This window comes from Muscardinus avellanarius, assembly GCF_963383645.1.
Source record: "Muscardinus avellanarius genome assembly, chromosome: 1".
Classification (NCBI taxonomy): domain Eukaryota; kingdom Metazoa; phylum Chordata; class Mammalia; order Rodentia; family Gliridae; genus Muscardinus; species Muscardinus avellanarius.
Window position 1 is genome coordinate 102,836,869 of NC_137786.1, and position 18,493 is coordinate 102,855,361.

Genomic DNA, 18,493 nt, shown 5'->3' on the forward strand with positions numbered 1-18,493 from the left:
GGAGGCTGAGACAGAAGGATCTCAGGTTTGAGACCAGACTCAGCAACTTGTGAGGCCCTCTGTAACCTAGTAAGACCCTGCTTTAAAATAAAGAATAAAAAATAGGGCTGAAGGTGTAGCTCAGAAATAGAATGCCCCTAGGTTTCATTCCCAGTACCACAAGAGAAAAAAGAAAGGAAGGGACAGGGAGAAAGATAGAGACAGAAATATTAATATTCTCATGCTTCAAATAAGGAAATTGAGGTCCTAGGAGTAAGGGACTCCCTTAGATTATACAGATATTAAATATGTTTTCCTCACTTGTATGTTCCCAGGGTCAAGCAAGATGTGTATATACACTGATGCTCAAGAAATGTTCATTGAATTCATTAATGCAGAGGCAGTATTTGAACCATGTTTGCCTGGTTCTAAACCCTATACACTTAACATATTATTATTACTTTGTTCTGCATGGACAGGTAAAGGGAATAGCTTAGTACCTTCACTTTCTGAGTTCCAAAACAACTGTTTGGGTCTATATTAGTTTTACATTACTGTTGTAAAGAGTTGCCATAAGTTTCATGTCTTAAAACAACAAAAATTATATTAACTGTAAAGTTTTGGAAACCAGAGTCTAAAGTGGGCTTCACTGGGCTAAAATCACAATGTTTTTGGGTTTTTTTCGGTACTAGGAATTGAACCCAGGGGCATTCTACCTCTGAGCTACACCCCAAGACCTATTTTTATTGTCTATTTTGAAGCAGGGTCTCACTAAGCTATGGAGGGCTTCAGTAAGCACCTGGGGCAAGGCTGGTCCCGAACCTTCAATCTTTCTGTCTCAGCTTCCCAAGTACCACGTGTATTTTTATCAAGGCATGACAAGGATTTATTTTCTTTCAGTTGCCAGTAACACAACTTTCATTTCTATCTGAGCTCTCTCTGGCAGCATCTTTAATGACCATCTTTATACCCAAAGTCTGTTTGACAATTTAGGTATTTTCTAAGGCAATATATACTTATTCCTCACATCTTTCTGAGTCTCCTCTAGCAGAGTAATTAATACTTATATGTATACTAACAGCTGTTTAAGACAATAGGGTCTCTTTCTATCGTGCCTCTCAAAATTCTTCTACTCTCTACCAATTGTACAAGTCCAAAGCCACTTCTACATTGTTAGGTGTTTGTAACAGCAGCATCCCATTTCAAGGTACCAAATCTGTATTTGTTTCCTAGGGTTGCTATAACAAAGAACAACAAACAAGGTGGCTTAAAACAATACAAATTTATTATTACAGAGTTTTGGAGCTCAGAAGTCCAAAGTGGTTTCCCTGAGCTAAAGCAGAGGTGTTGGCAGGGCTGCGTTTCTTCTGGATGTGCTGTAGAAGGATTCATTTGCTTGCCTTTTCCAGCATTTAGAGGCTGCCTGCATTTCTGGCCTTGCAGCCTCTTCGTCCGTCTTCAAAGCCAGGAATATAGCATCTGAAAATATCTCCCTAGCTCTCTCTTTCACTTTTAAAGAGATTGTAACTACATTGAGTTTACATCCAGAATTATCTCCCTATCTCAAGATATTTAATTTAATCATCATATCAGCAGTCCCTTCTTTCATTGCCAGAGCCATCCGGCAAAAGTATGGGTTCCGAAGAGAGGAGTGCGACGGACCGAGCTCGGCCCGGCACTGAAACCGTTGGGACCAGGGTTCTTGGAAGGTGGGGCAAAGGCTTCGGTTGTAGTTCTGCAGAGGCTTTTCTGCAGCTATTCCTCCCCCTTAATGAAATAAACTCCTTCAAGTCCTTGTTCACGGCCCAACCTGTACAGATCAGTCTCCAGGACTTGGAAGGGAGAAATCTGAAATAATTTGACACGGACAATTGCCTCTCGTGTAACTGACAGAGTTTTATTTCCCAAAACCAAGATTTTTATATCCTGTTCCCCAGTGAGATTCCTAGTAAAAAAGTGTAAACACCAAAGAACAATAGTGAAGGAGATGTAAACAAGTCAAAAGGAAGATCTGTGACATTATTGGTTTTGTGATTAAGATTTGGCCCCAATCTTGTGATTGAGACCAGCCCCTTGGCCTTGCAGATGGGCAGCCTTAGAGGGAAAATTCCAAAAAGGACAAGAGTCACACCCAGAGTCTTTTGGAGAATTCAGCCTTTAGAATCTCCTTTAACCCTTTCGGAACCTTTCATTCCTAGGGCTTAGTCCATGTAGTTGGCATGGGGAAATCAGATGGGTCCGAGCCATGTACATCTATGACAATCCAAAGGGCAGTAATAGATGTCTGTCAGGTCCTGTCTGTAACACCATCTGAAGTCTGAAAGCTTCAATCCTATTAAACAACACTTACAATATTTTTTAGCAGACATGGCCCAATAGCATCATGATAAGGAAACACAGGCAAGTTGATTCCTGTAATTATTCTCTGATAAATATCATTGCAGACTTTGGAGTCTTTAGATTTAATTGTCAGATGTACTCCTCTAGCTGCTGAGCACTTTCCTCAAGCGGTAGGCTTATTAGAAACCTATTCCTCTTTTAATAATCCATTTTTATCACATACCACAAACCTTTCTGCAACCTGCTTTTAATCTTTCTGATTTTTTTATCCTGGTCCTTTCTTTCCCATTTGGGACAATCTTAGGATAAACTTTTCTTCATACAAAATGCTTTCAATAAGAAAGCATTCAATAAGAAAGAATAACTCACAAGATTTCCTTTCTTTATCTCCATCAAAACTTCATACCTGCACATTTATTATATCTGTCTTTTGTTTTGACATAACTATTCCTTAACCAGGTGGTGCCTCTTTGTCTCTGGGCAGTACACGTACTAAGTGCAAGGATCAAGAATCTACCTGGCCCTCAGCTCTATTGTATTGGACAGTATTGGCTGCTCTTCAACTAGGCTGCTTTGAAGTCACATACAAAGTTTATCTTTCCTATATCCAGGCTGGATCATGAGGAGAGGAGGTAAACAGAGGCACCGGTTGCCTTTCTTGCAGTTTTTAGGGCTAATGACTTCAGCTGACTCCTAAGGCTTTTACTATAGGTTAATGATTAGAATGAAGGTCAAAGATAGAGAGGAACTCTGCAGCCCCTTCCCTACCTAAATGCTTTCACAGCACCTAAGCTCTGACTATACCAGCACATTACTGAAACATTTTTCCCTCTGTCTTCTTTAGCCAATTTTATTATAGCTTGGAGCAAGGCAGGGAAAGTCTGAGGGCTCAGACATATTTTACCAGAAAATTTATCCCAAAGTTCTGATTCTGGAATCTCCAGAGCCATGTATATGAAAAGTTAATAGAATCATTACCAGAAGAACAGTAGCTTATAAAAGAACATCTAAGAGCAAGGAGTAGTTTGACCAGAGACAACGCTCCCTCAGGGCTTTTCCTCCTTGAGGTTTGCCACGTCATGTGTGCAGGGTCACGCACGCAGACTCTAAGGAAGCGAGGCCATGGCAGAGGAGTGAGGATGAAAGAATTTAATTCTTAAGAATTTGATACCAAGACTTTTTAATTCTAATGTCGGGGGGGGGCACCCACCTACCCTTGAGTCAATATCTCTACTGGCCGACCCCTGCTCCTAGATCAGTATTTCCTACTGGCCGACAATGGGTTTATTTCTCTTGAGGTATTTATACAGTTACAGGTCAGTCATTATCCTTGTGCTGTCACCACCAGAATACAATAAAAGACCTATCCAAAGCACATACATTACAGGTAGGTCAATCAATACCCTCGTGCCATCACCACCTGATCTGAACATCACCACCTGATCTTCTCTCAGACCTTTTACTTTACACTTTCCATGACCCCAAACCTTGTTGACTCTGGGCAAAGGACAGTCAGCTGAGTCAGAAATATTCTTTTAGGAGAAAAACTTAATGGCTCCCCACATTTCATGTGACAACATATTCACAAGTTCTGGAAATTAGCAGGTGTGTATCTTTAGGAGTATACATTATTTTGCCCACCCACGGTCGTTTCAAGTTAATGTAGCAAGGTGTGTGTGTGTGTGTGTGTGTGTGTGTGTGTGTGTGTGTGTGTGTGAATTTTAGTAGAAGTGAAGGTAAGATAAGGTGCATATTAGGAGCATGAAGAGGGCATAATGAGTATAGACTAGACTTTAATCCCTTTTTGGCTCCTAGCTGTCAGAAGTCTGGTGGAGATTAATCACCCCCCTTTATCCTCTAAATTTTAATTAAGAACAAATGCAAAGAGCCAAGTGAAGGATTAAAATGACAAACAGGTTTAATATTGTCAAAAATGATCTGGAGGGTCAGGCATGGTGGTTCACACCTGTAGTCCCAGTACTTGGGAGACTGAGACTGGAGGATCACAGGTTCAAAACCAGCATCAGGAACTCAGCAAGGCTCTCAGCAACCTAGTGAGACCCTGTTTCAAAAGATAGTAAATAAATAAAAAAGGTCTGGGTGAGTAGCTCAGAGGTAGAATGCCCCAAATTTATTCCCCAGTATTGAAAAAAGGGGGAGGGGCCTGGAGAATATAACAGGGTCTTTGTAACTTTCCAGTGGTAATTAAAAATGGCAGCCATCTCCCTTGATGAGAAGGAGAAGCTCTCTTGGTTTATTACCAAATACAGGCTGAGGAATATCAGAGAATGAGAGAGAAAATCAAGGTGAGGTATGTTGTGAAAGAGCAGTAAGTTTTAATGCTAACTTTGGCCAACCAACAAGTACAGCACATTTAAAATTAGGCTTTTGGTAACTTCTCTAATTAGATAAACAACTCTTCCTTCCTGGGAACAGTGAGAAAGTAGAGCTAAATATGAAAGGCTTTTTCCCCTACCTCCTTCCACCCCTCACCGAAGGATAGGAGTATTGATTTGGTGGGCATTCTCTTCTCTATGGGTCGAGGTGGAGATGAAGAGAAAGGAGAAAAACAGTTCCTACTACATTAGGAACTGAGAGTTAAAAAATGGTGCTGTGCCCAAGCTTAAGAGGTGAGGAGAGGCAGAGGAGGGCAGTACTCTGTGGATCATCCACAAGACAATCCCGAAGGCTTCAAGCATGGCACATTGTGAGAACAGGAACAGCACATACTGCCTGCCCTGAACACATCTAGCATCTGTTTCTAGGTGAAAGAAAATTAACTGTATACTAAGGACTTCAAAGAAGAAAAAAGAGGAGCATTAAGGGCTTCATTTGTAGGTACCATGTATCGAGAGGGTTGAGGGGTGGGAGTGCTTCAGCCAGTATTCTAAGTCCCACCTGCTTTTCCTCAGGGATGCTCCCTGTATGAAGGACAGGGGTTAGGGTGGTTTGAGGCCAATTTTATCAATACATATATACCTCAGGATTTATTTTGGGGGGGGAACATGTTGCATAATAATCTAGTCTCACGCTAGCTCCCTCCTTGGGATTCTAACAGGTGAGGCATCTCCAAAATGTAGACTTCTCGGCACTCTCCCCAACTCCGACTGGACAGGAAATCACTCCTCATACCTCTTACAGTGACTAGACCTGGGGTCCCATGAAAGAGCCTCCTCAGAGGGCGGCATCCCCTGGGGTCTGTGTGTCACTGACGTGTCAGTCCAACTACTGTTCCCGTGCTCTGCAGTTAGTGGGCCTGTGTTTAGTCAGGGTCACTTCCATTTCCTTCTGTTACGTCAAGTATCAGTGGATTCTGAATACTTGCCTGTAGGGAATGCTTTAGGGAGGATGAGCTTTTTGGTATGTTCTCTCTCAATCTAGGGAATTCGAGATATAAATGAGCTGCTTTTGTATGTCTTACTCAGGGCCACAACCTTGCTTCCAGGATAGCAGCCCTCTTAATGATTGTACTTTGAAGCCATCTCCCAGGCAGGTCTCTAGAGCTCTGCCCACAGAGTGCACTGTTAAAATCCTCATTCATTCTCATTCTCCTCTCTCTCTGCTCTCCTACCTCCCTCTCTCCCTCCCTCTCTCCCTCCCTCCATCACCCCCCACTTTTTTCTGCCTTTTTTTCCCTCGATACTGGGGCAGGGGTTGGAGCTCAGGGACATTCTACCTCCAGGCTACACCCCTAGCCCTATTTTTTATTATTTATTTATTTATTTATTTATTTATTTATTTATTTGCGGGTCTGGGGATGGAACCCAGGGGCATTCGACCTTTAAGCCCCTGCCCTATATTTTTATTCTTTATTTTGAAACAGAGTCTCATTGAGTTGCAGAGGGCCTCACTAAGTGTGTCCTTCTGTCTCAGCCTCCCAAATGCTGGGATTACAAGCATGGGCCACCCTGCCTGGCACACACACTTTTTTAATGTAACAGAGTTCTGTCCTCATAGTGGAGAAGGCAGGCATTTTAAGAAATAAGATGGGGTTATGACAATAATCCCATGTGCTAAGGACCACAGTTATGTTGTCATCAGACAGGGCCAGTGACAGGGAAGGAAACTGAGACAAACTGCCAGGGCCTGTCTGTCCGGAATGGGACCCGGGCTCTATCTCTGTTTTAATCAGTATAAACCATATGTAAATAAGGTAAGCTGATCCATTTTTCCTGAAAGGGTGCCTCAAATTGTTTTATAAGACCTAAAACCTCTCTCAGCAGCCATGAATAATGGATATTGTGGGAGCCCAGAGATAAAATTGGGAATTTATTTTTTATTTTTATTTTTTGGTGGTATTGGGGTTCCTGGAAACCCTTCTACCTCCGGGCTACACTCCCAGACCTATTTTTTATACTTTTTTATTTGGAAACAGGGTCTCTTTAGCCAGTGCAGCTGACTTCGAACCTGCGCAATCCTCCTGTCTCCGCCTCCCAAATGCGGAGATTACAAGCATGCACCACCACGCCCGGCTGGAATTGGGAATTTAGTGGACCAAATTGGAGATATTAATACTAGATATTATAGAATGGTACCTGGAATATGGGGAGGAAGAGAATCTAGGTAAAGGAAACAGTATATTTCTGGAAAACCAGAAGTATATAATCTTGGTGACTAGGATGACTCTGTTTCATGAATGGGGCAGGGTAGAGAGCTGCAGAGAAATGAGATCAGAAAGGGGAAATAGAGTCAAATTTTATAAGGCTTTAAATGTTCTGCTAAAATCTTGTAGTTTCACCTGTTGGTAATGAAGATACACTAGAAGATTTGTTTGTTTTTAGAAAAGAGAGACACTTAAGTTTCCATAGCTCTGCTAAACTTTGAAAATCTACCTAGGGGATAAGACAAGCTAATGAGCTAACAATTCAGTGCTTTTCTTCTCCCAAACCAAGGACTAGAAACTCTAAGTGTTTAGAAATGAAGAATTGAAGAGGAGATAAATGTACGTTTTGTGTGTGTGTGTGTGTGTGTGTGTGTGTGTGTGATACTTGGGGTGGAACCCAGGGGCTTTCTACCTCTGGGCCATACTCCCAGACCTATTTTATATTTTATTTGGAAACAGGGTCTCACTAAGTTGCTGAGAGCCTCACTAAGTAGCTGAGGCTAGCTTCGAACCTGTGCCATCCTTCTGTTTCAGCCCCCCAAGCGCGGAAATCAACAAGCATGCGCCACCACACCCGGTTAATGTACCTTTTTTTTTTTTTTTTTGGTGGTGGTACTGGGGTTCCTGGAAGCCCTTCTACCTCTGGGCTACACTCCCAGACCTATTTTATATTTTTTTATTTGGAAACAGGGTCTCTTAAGCCTTCGAGGCTGGCTCCGAACCAGCGCGATCCTCCTGTCTCCGCCTCCCAAGTGCGGGGATTACAAGCGTGCGCCACCACGCCCGACACCATTTTAAAAAATAAAAGCATTTGAAAATGTTCTCAGGTCATTCTGGTAGACTTGGTATATCCATGTTGGGTAGCAAAGGGCAGGTTTGTTTACATTTTGGCTTATGTTAGTTTCTTGAGGAAGGCAACATTACACCATGCCCTCAATCCCTGTTGTATCACCTAGTATTTGTGTAACCTGTGCTTCAGATTTATTACTCTGTGGAAGAGGCAAAGCTGTAAGTTTTTGTAATGATTAAGTGATATGATGCATGCAGAATTTGCAGGCCAGTTCTCAGGTTGTGTAAACACTCAGAAGTGTTATTTAAATCATTTTCTGCTCATTTCAATACTCCTGACAGCGCAATGCATGGCACACAGCAAATGTGATTCAAAATGTTTTTGCTAGGTTAAATGGATGGGCTTGAGGCATGCTGCAGAGCAGGGGGCAGAGTAGTAGTAGAGAGGGTCCTCCTACTGCAGTGCTCTGACTGTCTCCATTTTATACCCTCCATGCAGAGATATCACTACTTGTCTAGAAATGGTTGCTCAAGGCTGAGAAGTGACACAGCAACACAGAGCCTGGGAAGGCTGCCAGATTTTAAGAAGCACAGATTGTAATGCAAGGGGGGAGGGTAGAGAAGAAAAGTTTGAAAACTCAGCTGAAGCCTGAAGCTGTTTTATTGCTAGGTGAAATGATTATGTTGCCTGCAGTTCCAGGCCAGGCAGGCAGTGTGAACCTTTGGGAAGCTGTTGTCATGTGGTGGTACTGAAGGGTCCAGGAAGGGCCGGCTTCACAAAGTTCCACTTTAGAAAAGCCCTGCTTGGCTTAATTTCATTTTGTTACTGTCTCGAGGTTGTTATTTTTAAAATAATCCCTTCCCTAATTTTCATGTGGCACAGGGCCCTGCAAATTATGTAGGGGGTCAGTCCAGGCTCTCTGGGATAGTGACATTTTGTCTTAGCTAGTATTTGAGCCATGTTTGATGAGTATTCCTTTCTCTCTCCCTATCTCTTTTTCTAACTTAATTATAAGAGAAACAAAAATTATGAAAAAATTAAATCTGTACAGAACTAAAAAAAAAATGAGTAGTACCTCATTCCCTACTCCTAGTTATGCTCCCTAGAAATAACCATTACCAATAGTTTAGTGTAAATCTACTAGAATTTTCATGAAAGTTTTAAAGTAGTGCTTTTTTTTTGTGGTACAGAGTTTTTTAGGTAAAGCATTCTACCTCCAAGCTACAGTCCTAGCCCTATTTTTAATTTTTTATTTTGAAACAGGTCTCACTAAATTTCAGAGGGCCTTATTAGCTGAGCCTGGACATGAACGTGTGATCCTCTTGTTTCAGCCTCCCAAGGACTGGGATTACAAGCATGTACAACCACACCTGGTTTAAAGTAGTGTATTTTAAAATGAAATGCAAGTATATTATTGATGTGTGTATTAAATAATACATTTTTGCATGAAAATCTTCATTTCCTCAATTGCTGTCCTATAGTAAGGCAACTTGTGTGTGTGTGTGTGTGTGTGTGTGTGTGTGTGTGTGTGTAGTTCTAGGGATTGAAGCCAATAACATTCTACCTCTGAGCTATGCCCGCACTCCTTTTCTTGTTTTTTATTTTGAAACAGGGTTTCACTAGGTTGCTGAGTCTCACTAAGTTGCTGAGGCTGTTCTTGAACCTGCAATCCTTCTTTCTCAGCCTCCCCAGTACTGGGGTTATAGGTATGCACCACCACACCTGACTTTTCCAAATCTTAATTTGGAAATCAAATTATACTTAATAAATTTTATTTTTAGAGCAATTTAGGTTCACCAAAAAAAAAGGAGCAGAAAATACATATATATATATATATATATATATATATATATATATATAAAACTTGCATATACATAACCTCTTCCACTGTAGATATCCTGCCCTAGAGTGGTAGGTTTGTTATAAGTGATAAAACTATACTGAGCTGGGTGTGGTAGCACACATTTGTAATCCCAATACTTGGGAGGCTGAGACAGGAGGATCACAGGTTCAAAGACAGCCTCAGAAATTTAGTGAAATCCTGTTTCAAAATAAAAAATAAAACATGGCTAGGGGTATAGCTCAGAGGTAGAATTCTCCCTGGGTTTAAACTCCAGTACAAACCCAAACCCAAAACAAATTAACAAAAAACACTGATAAGTCATTATTGCCTGAAGTTTATAGCTAACCTTAAGTTTTACTTCTAAATATTTTTCAAATTAATTTTAGTCACATTACTGATGTACAAATGTTTTTTTCTATTTTTTGCCCCAAAATATGTAGGTTTTATAAAAAACCCAAATAGGATAGTGCTATGCATATTAGTAAATAACATCTAAGTCAGTATGTACAGATCTGCCTTATTCCTCTTTAATAAGGGAGTAGTACTATGTTGTATGCCTGTTTTATTTATGCAGTTTCCTATCAGTATTTTTAATTTTTAAGTAATTTAATACACATTATTAGATAGATATCTTATGTATTTCTGCTAGTATTTAAGTAAGATGGACTTCCAGATATAAGAATGCTGGGTCATAAGGTATACAAATATCAAATTGGCATTCTCTTATCTGCAGTTGGACTGCACTTATATACTGCCTCTTCCCACTCCAGCTAGTGCTATATGTCATTTAACCCAGTGCCACCATCAGGAGACTTAATCCCCAGATGGACAATACTGGAGCACAGAAAGGAGAGAATTTAGTGGTGAATAGTAATAGTAACAACTAAAATGTATTCAACACTTAAACTATGAACCAAGGGTTATTCTAAGCGCTTTCCAAGTTTAAGATCCTCTAATTTATATATCTACCCAGAGATATCCTTTTACTGCTTAGGAAACAGAGTCATCTGAGGTTTAACAAGGTTGTACATCTAATAATGGGGGGCAGATCTGAAGTGGGGCTATTTGACCTTTGCGTTTGTGCTCTTAACCACTGTACAACTGTCTCCAGAAAGTTCAGTGCCATCTTTATGCCATTTACTCTAACTAGTCTATTCCCTAAAATTATTACCATATTCATTTACTTGTCCTTTTCTTCTACTATACTGTAAATTTGAGGGCAGGATAACTGAATTGATATTATTCATATCCATACCAAAATTCCTAGCATAATATCTAATTTATTGTAAATGATAAATCAAATTAGTTGGATGAATGACAATGCTTCTGGGAGATAGCTGCTATATCCATTTTACAGTTGAAGAAGCCATATTAATACTAACCCAAGAGTATAGTAGGAAATAGTAGAAAGCAGAATAGGGGAGCTGATGTTTGGGCCCAGGGTTTTTGATGCCTGGTTCAGTGTGCTTTTACCATGCCTAAGTTGCCCCCTTCAGAAGGCCCTGGAGACTAGCTTATTTCCCTAGCAACCATTTCCAAGCTGGGAAACTTCAGAGCTAAAAGTACCCCTGGGAGGGGCAGAGCATGATGGGAGAAGGGCCCCTGGAAGTAGTATGGGGTATTAATGATAGAGTCAGGTTCCTAGAGGAATACTGCATAGTAATACCTATCCTTTAGTTCAGAGTTTCTGCAAGCCAGACATTTGTTCTCTGTAATTTATGAGCTTTGTCTCCTTTTAATGCTTACAATCTCATTAGATGGATAATATCTTTGTGTATGAAGAAATGGGTGCTGAGAGGCCAAGTGACTTTCTCAAGGTTACACAACAAATACATGATGAAACAGATTCCAGCTCAAGTCTGTGTGACCCCAGAACCTACATTCTAAGCATTCTGTTTCCCAAAACCTATATAGTCACTGAAGAGGGGTGATTTTGAGAAGAGGCTATAAAGGGAAATTGCCCTCCCTAAATCCCAGAGGACCTTAGCAACCAGAAAATAAGGTTGAGAGCGCCTGCTGAGTCCTAGAGGTCATGGAAGGAAGAAATGTGAATTGTTTAAAGGTGTCTGTGGAGAGCTAGGAAGGTTTGAGACCAGCCATTCCAGTGTTTGAATCTGGGTTTGCAGCACATGATGTCTTTATACTCTTAACCTAGAAATGGCAGAGTTATTTTGGGCACAAAGCAAGAGCTGTGGCTTTAAAAATATGCCAAGTGTATTTATCTCTTCCGCTCCAAGATTACTGAAAATTAGCCCAGCTGTGGCCTGAGGTACTAAACAGCCACAGAATCTTCTTCCAGACCAGCTGGGCCCACCCAAAGAGCATACAGTACCCAGGGGTAGCAGCTCCATGGGCCTGTGGGAGTGGTATGGGATCAGCTTCCAAACTGCTAAGGCTGACAGCCAATCACACACACACCACCCCTCCCCATCTACTCCAGGGATCAGAATGCTAGTCTTGTGAATGGAGTTCAACTCTGTCACCTCCCCCTTCTCCAAGGCTTCATGAGAAGTGGGAGAGAAAAAAAAAAAAAAAAAAAGGTTGGATTATTGAGCCAGGGAGTTTGTTGGTGTGACAAGAATTTTCTAAATCCTTGTATGATTCAAGGCAAATCATTCTGCTGTCATTTAAGCCTTTAGGTTTTTTCCCCCAGTTCTGGGATCCAAATCAAGGCCTGTGCATGTTAGGCAAGTGCCATAGAATTGACCTCTGAGCTATATCCCCAACCCCAGCCTTCAAGTTTCTTCCCTATAAAATGAAAAATCTTATTAGGCATAATCGTGCACACCTGTAATACCAGCTAGCAGGCTGAGGCAGGAGAATTGGGAGTTTGAGACCAACCTGGGCAATTTAACAAGATCCTGTTTCAAAGAAGGGGGTGCTTGGGGTGTAACTCAGTATAAAGTGACCCTGAGTTCAGTCCCCGGCACCACACACTACAGTCCTTTAAATACATATTTAAATAAATATGCAACATTTTAATGATTTAAATCAATTACTTATAATAGATAAAATTGAATTTATTTAAATAAATATTAAATATACATATGTGAAACACTCAAAGTGCTTAATTCATGATAAGCAACTAATAGTCCTTAAATAAATTGAGTGATTTTTCTGGTTTTGATCAAGTTAAAATTTGTGTGTGTGTGTGTGTGTGTGTGTGTGTGTGTGTGTGTGTGTGTGTATACAGGGATTAAACCTCAACCCTCAGGCATTTTACCCCTGTGCTATACCCCCCTATCCCTTTTTGTTTTTAAAATAGAATCTCACTAAGTTGCTGAGGGCCTCCCTAAGTTGTTATATCTGGCATCGAATCTGTAAAACTAAAAGTTTTACTTTGTGCCAGGCACTATGTTATGTACTCTATAAGAATAATTCCATTTAGTGGTAAACCAAATCTGAGATGGATTCTATTCTTATTTCCTTTACAGATGAAAAGAGGCCCAGAAATACTAAATAATTTACTGAATGAATATCACATAATTTACATGCTGTAGCCAGGTTTAAACCTAGGTATTCCACTTACAGAACCTCAAGTCTTACAAAGAACAGGGAGTATATTTTTACATTCCTATGTTTCTGTGGAAAATTCTTTCCACTGTCTACTCAAGGAGTACGAAGCAACAAGGGAAATGCTAGTCCAGGTGGTTTTAGCTACTACGTCTCCCTCCCCATCCTAGATAGGATTGGGGTTCCTTTGGTGTTTTGTGGGCTGTAATTACTCCCATAAGCTTTACCCAGTTCATAAAGGATTGGGGGCGGAGCTCCTCCAGTAGGTCCGCAAACCCCACAGTTGGCAGGATGGGGGTGGGGAGGGAGTTGGAGATATTTTCCAGCCTGGTCTGTCAGCGTGTGGATGGCGAATGGTTTTTGCCTTTGGTCAGGTCTAGCAGGTATAATTCCACAATCTGCTAAATTCTGGGAGAGAGACAGAGAAAGAGGAAACGGTTGCTCCAAGCCAGAAAGAACAAAGAAATCAGAGCGGCTTGGAAGTCTGTAGTGGCAGAGGCGACAAGGAAGCCCGCAAGGCACAGTGTCCCTGCGCAGAAAGTCTGGCTGTTCACTTGCAACCCAGAATCTGCAGAGCTTTCTGTTCTTTGACTCTCCCCTCCTCAGCGCAGCCGGAGGCAGCAGCAGCGCCTTGGCGTGAAAGAGCAGCACAGGGAGCTGCCTCGCCCGGCCGGAAACGGCTGTAATCATTTAATAGCCTTTGCTGGCTGCACCGGCTTAGTGGAGTGGGCGGTAGCAGGCTCCAAAGTGCTGTCTGGCAAGATAGTCCCCAGCTTAAATAAAAATGATGGGTTTTTTGGAAGCTCTTTATTAACCTCAGCATTGAAATCCCAGCGATGGTAACAAAGGATGAATGGGGCGCGAGGGGCGGAGCTGAAAGCTGGCTCGTCACTCCTGCATCCGCACCCCTCCCCCACCTCCACTCCTTTTCAACTGGTTCTAGCTTAGAGGCTCTCGCCTGCATCTCTGTGTCTCCCAGATGGTAACAGAACAGAAAAGATCACAATGGCTATACTTGTATTACATTTTAGAGTTTTTAAAGTACCTTGTTATACAGAACAGCTCAAAATGTATTGTATAGCTAGAATCTGCCTAGATTTAAACCGAAGGCCCCACCAATTAGTAACTATGTGACCAGTGGTCTTTAGTCTGCTCACCTTTATAAAACACAAAGATGTTATATCTATTTCATATGGTTCTTATGAAGACGGTAATACATGTAAATCAGAGGATGAGAGTGAATCAGAAAACTCCTTCCTTGCCTTAGTAATTGTCCAGAGAAGTCCAAAAGGGTGGGGGTGGGGGTTCTAAGGTGGGTTTTTTAACTACCTTGGGATTTGCATCATCATCTTCAGGACCTTCCCTGGCATCTGATTTCCCAATCATTCCTAGTCTCTGAGGCTCAACTCCATAAACTCAGGCAACCAGGCTTGGCTTAGCATGAAAGAGAAAACTTGGGAATTTTGCCAAAAAGACCCCTGGGCAGTGTCTGAATCGGGTTATAGGATTATATGACGTGGCCAGCACTTCCAGAGAGCAGTTTTTAAAATAAAAGATGAAGATCTATGTTTTTTAAATGTATGTTGTTATGTTTTTATATGCATCCCTATAGATTGTGAAGAAATTGGCTAGTACCAAAAGTAAATAAAAGCAAAACCTTTCTCCTCTTCTTATCCTTCTCCTCCTCTTCCTCCTCCTCTTCCTCCTCCTCGACCTCCTCTTCCTCCTTCTTTTGTGGTACTAGGATTGAACTAAGGGGCATCTACCTCCAAGCTCACCCCAGCCCTTTATACTTTTCTGTTTTGGTTTTGGTTTTGGTGGTTTTTTTGTTTGTTTGTTTGTTTGTTTTTTTGTTTTGTTTTGTTTTGTTTTGTTTTGTTTTTGGTGGTACTGGGGTTCCTGGAAGCCCTTCTACCTCCGGGCTACACTCCCAGACCTATTTTTACATTTTATATTTGGAAACAGGGTCTCCTAAGCCAGCGCGCGCGGCTGGCTTCAAACCTGCGCGATCTTCCTGTCTCTGACTCCCAAGCGCAGGGATTACAAACGTGCGCCACCACGCCCGGCTTTATTTGTTTTGTTTTTGAAACAGGTCTCAATAGTTTACTGAAAGTCTCATTGCATTGCTGAGGCTGGTTTTGAACCTTTGATTCTCCCAACTCAGCCTCCCAAGTACTGGGATTATAGGCATGCTCACCACCCTTGTCTTAAGCAGAATCATTATTTATAATTATGATCATATTCTGTTATTTATTATTTTAAATTTCAATGGTTTAATCTGAGTATCTGGGAAGGACTCTGCCTAAAAATTCAGACTCCCTCTAGTTAATGTCTGTCTTAAATCCTCTTTGGAGGCTCTTACTAGGACCTCTCACTTGGGTCTTGACTGCATCTGTCTTATCTTTGTCTTAGGGTGAGCTCTGTCCCTGGGAGTATGGGGGGGGGGATTCATAGAAAACCCCAGGAGGGAAGAAAGGAGACAGCATTGAAAAAAGAAATATTCCCTGATTGAACATGTGCTGGGACTGGCTTCCAGCTGGGGTTTGGAGCAGAAATGGTGCACCTTCTCATCTTATTCTCTTCTAAAGGGACTATGTCCTTGAATCTGCCCTAAAGACATGACATTTTGTAGGCAGTATTAGCCAACGGTCTTGGTGCTTTTAGCCAGAAGGAACTCAGATTAGGGGGGTCAGTAAATGCTGTTCATCGGATCTTTAAGCTATCCTTTTATATGAATGAATCAATTAAGATGCTGCTGAGCCGTCAGAGATGTTTTGCTTATTCAACAACCATAACAGGTTATAGACACAGTGGCCATGAGGGACTGAAGAAAACACCTGTTTCTGCTCTGTAGACTCTGAACATGTAGAAGGTGTACCTGAATAGGTCTCTCTTTGCTTTTTGGAATTTAGGCTGAGTCAGAGCAAACCACAACTCGGGAAGCTCAGTGCCATGTAAAGGAAGTGATTAGCCGTGAGGGGCTCCCCACACTGATAGACTTGGTCTTGACAGCCTTTAACTCCCACAAGATGAAGGTATTTCCTGAGCTCTGCACTTCTAAATGATAGCCCTGAGGCCTCATGTAGAATCCTAGCTAGGGCTAGGAAAAATTTCCACTTGGGGTCTTCTGAAGACAACTGAAGGAAGTGGTATGGTGCTTAAATGCCCTTCTAGACACCAAATCAAAGGCTTTAAAAATTTTTTTAAGTTTTTTTTTTTGGGGGGGGGTTCTCAGTTTCTTTGGAGACAGCTTGTATTTATTTATTTATTTATTTGTTTATTTATTTATTTATTTTTAGTGGTACTGGAGGTGGAACCCAGGGGCTTTTCTACCTCTGGGCTACACTCCCAGAAATATTTTATATTTTATTTGGAAACAGGGTCTCACTAAGTTGCTGAGAGCCTCACTAACTAGCTGAGGCTGGCTTCGAACCTGCGCGATCCTCCTGTCTCAGCCTCCCAAGCGCGGGGATTACCAGCGTGCGCCACCACGCCCGGCTGATGGCTTGTATTTAAAAGGTTAGCAGGCAGATTTTGGCTGAGCTCAGTTGCAGATTTAATTTTCTTGGGCAGATAAAAAAATTGATTTTAGCCTCCCATCTCCAAAGTGCTATAGTGTCAGCTCTGGCAGTGTAATCTTAACATGAGAAAAAAGGCTTAAGAGAGAAAGAAACTTTCTTATTCTCTTTCCCTATGCTTGCTATAAATTTGCAATATCCGTGTCTGGCCCTCCCAGCCTCAAGAGCAGTGCCATTTATAGTTATCCATATGTGATACCATTTCTGGAGCTCTTACATTGTGCTAAGGATCAGGCTTAGCACTTTATATGCATTACCTCATTGTCTGTAGGGACTCCAAAAGTTCCATCAGTAGAATGAGTTGTTTGGTCTATCGAAAGGTGGGCACTGTCTCTACTTCTTACAACATTTACAAAATAAATATTTACAGTATTTACAATATGTATTTGTTTATTTACTTTGTAGTGCTAGAGATTGAATTCAAGGGCATTCTCCCTTTGAGATACACCCCCAGCCCTATATTTTATTCTGTATCTTGAAACAGGGGCTCACTAAGTTGTGGAGAGCCTCACTAAGTAGCTGAGGTTAGATGTGAACCTGTGATTTTCCTCTCTCAGCCTCCCAAATACTGGAATTACAAGTGTGCACCACCATACTTGGCTTCAACAAATATTTATAAACCTGCATGGGCCAGGAATTTTGGTAGACACCGGTTATACATTGGTGAATAAGCAGGTGCATTCCTCTGTAGGCCTTACAGTGATAGATGCTACTAGGTGAATGGGATACTGCTCAGCTAGAATGGGCACAGAATGCTTTTCTGGGGTTACATTTAAGCACAGACATAAAGAATGAGGAGTCATGCTAAGAATAAAAGGAAGATCATTCAAAACAAAAGGGAAGTTTGTATGTAAAGATCTCGAGGCAAAAATAAGATCTTCAAGTGGTGTTTGGGGACACTGAAAGAAGGCCTGTATAGCTGGAATAAATGGAGATTTGGAGAATAAAAAACAACAGGTTACTAAAGGGATTTATATATCATATTAAGGAGTTTGAGGGGGGTTTTCTCAAGGCAGTAGAAAATCTGAATAATGTTAAGCAGGGGAATGATCTAATTGATTTCTATTTTAAAAAGATTTGACTGTATATATGCTTTGCTTCCCTTTTTTAAAAAAAGTAAAAAGTCTTTAAGGAATAAAAATGACTTTGGCTACTGTGTGGAAGATAGAGAAAGGCAAAGCAGGAGCAGGCTGAGCGAGGGGGATGGTATTGGTTTACATAAGAGATAGTGATGTCTCAAGACTCAAAGAGTGAAGATGGGGAGATGAGGACAGAGTCAAGATATATTTAGGAGACAGAAATGGCAAGTGTTAATAATATTTCATAAATGGAGGATGAAGAATAAAGAAAAATGGAGAATAGCTCTGAAGTTTCTGGCTTGAGTAATAGGGTAAGTACAGTGTGAATGCATAAAAATTTCTCTAAGGCTCAGTGCAAATTTATCCTCTCCTCTGGAATCCCCCTTAACTTTCTAGAGTAAAATTAGTAATTTTCTCCTCCGAAGTCCCACAATACTTTATACATATGTATGGCTCTTGCATGTATTAAATCACTTGAGTATATGTCCTAACTAGACTATGACCACACTGAGGGGAGGCATTTGGTTTGGAAAGTGAGATTGTCTCCCAATGCTTTATTCAAACAAATAGGTCCAATTTACAACAGGATTTTATCCCCTTATGCTGTGTGATGTCTCTCTGTACTGCACTTTCCTTCCATTTCTTTGTTCTATCTCACCACCCCTCAAGATTATTACAATAGAATTAGGATTAGATAACTGGTTCAACCAGCTTATCTCTGTTTTGGACAGAGTATTCATGAAAGTACATTTGTAGCAAAAGTTTTCT

The 18,493-nt window shown here is 41.2% G+C and overlaps 2 protein-coding genes across 7 annotated transcripts in view; both read left to right on the plus strand.

Moving 5' to 3' along the window:
* Positions 1–18,493, plus strand: part of LOC308274983 (protocadherin gamma-C4) — a gene marked incomplete at both ends in the record, with an annotated part of 798,148 nt that overhangs the window by 204,928 nt on the left and 574,727 nt on the right. The window lies entirely within an intron of this gene.
* LOC308274951 (protocadherin alpha-C2) overlaps positions 1–18,493 on the plus strand; it is a gene marked incomplete at both ends in the record, with an annotated part of 130,355 nt that overhangs the window by 111,219 nt on the left and 643 nt on the right. The gene's annotated exons all lie outside the window — the stretch shown is intronic.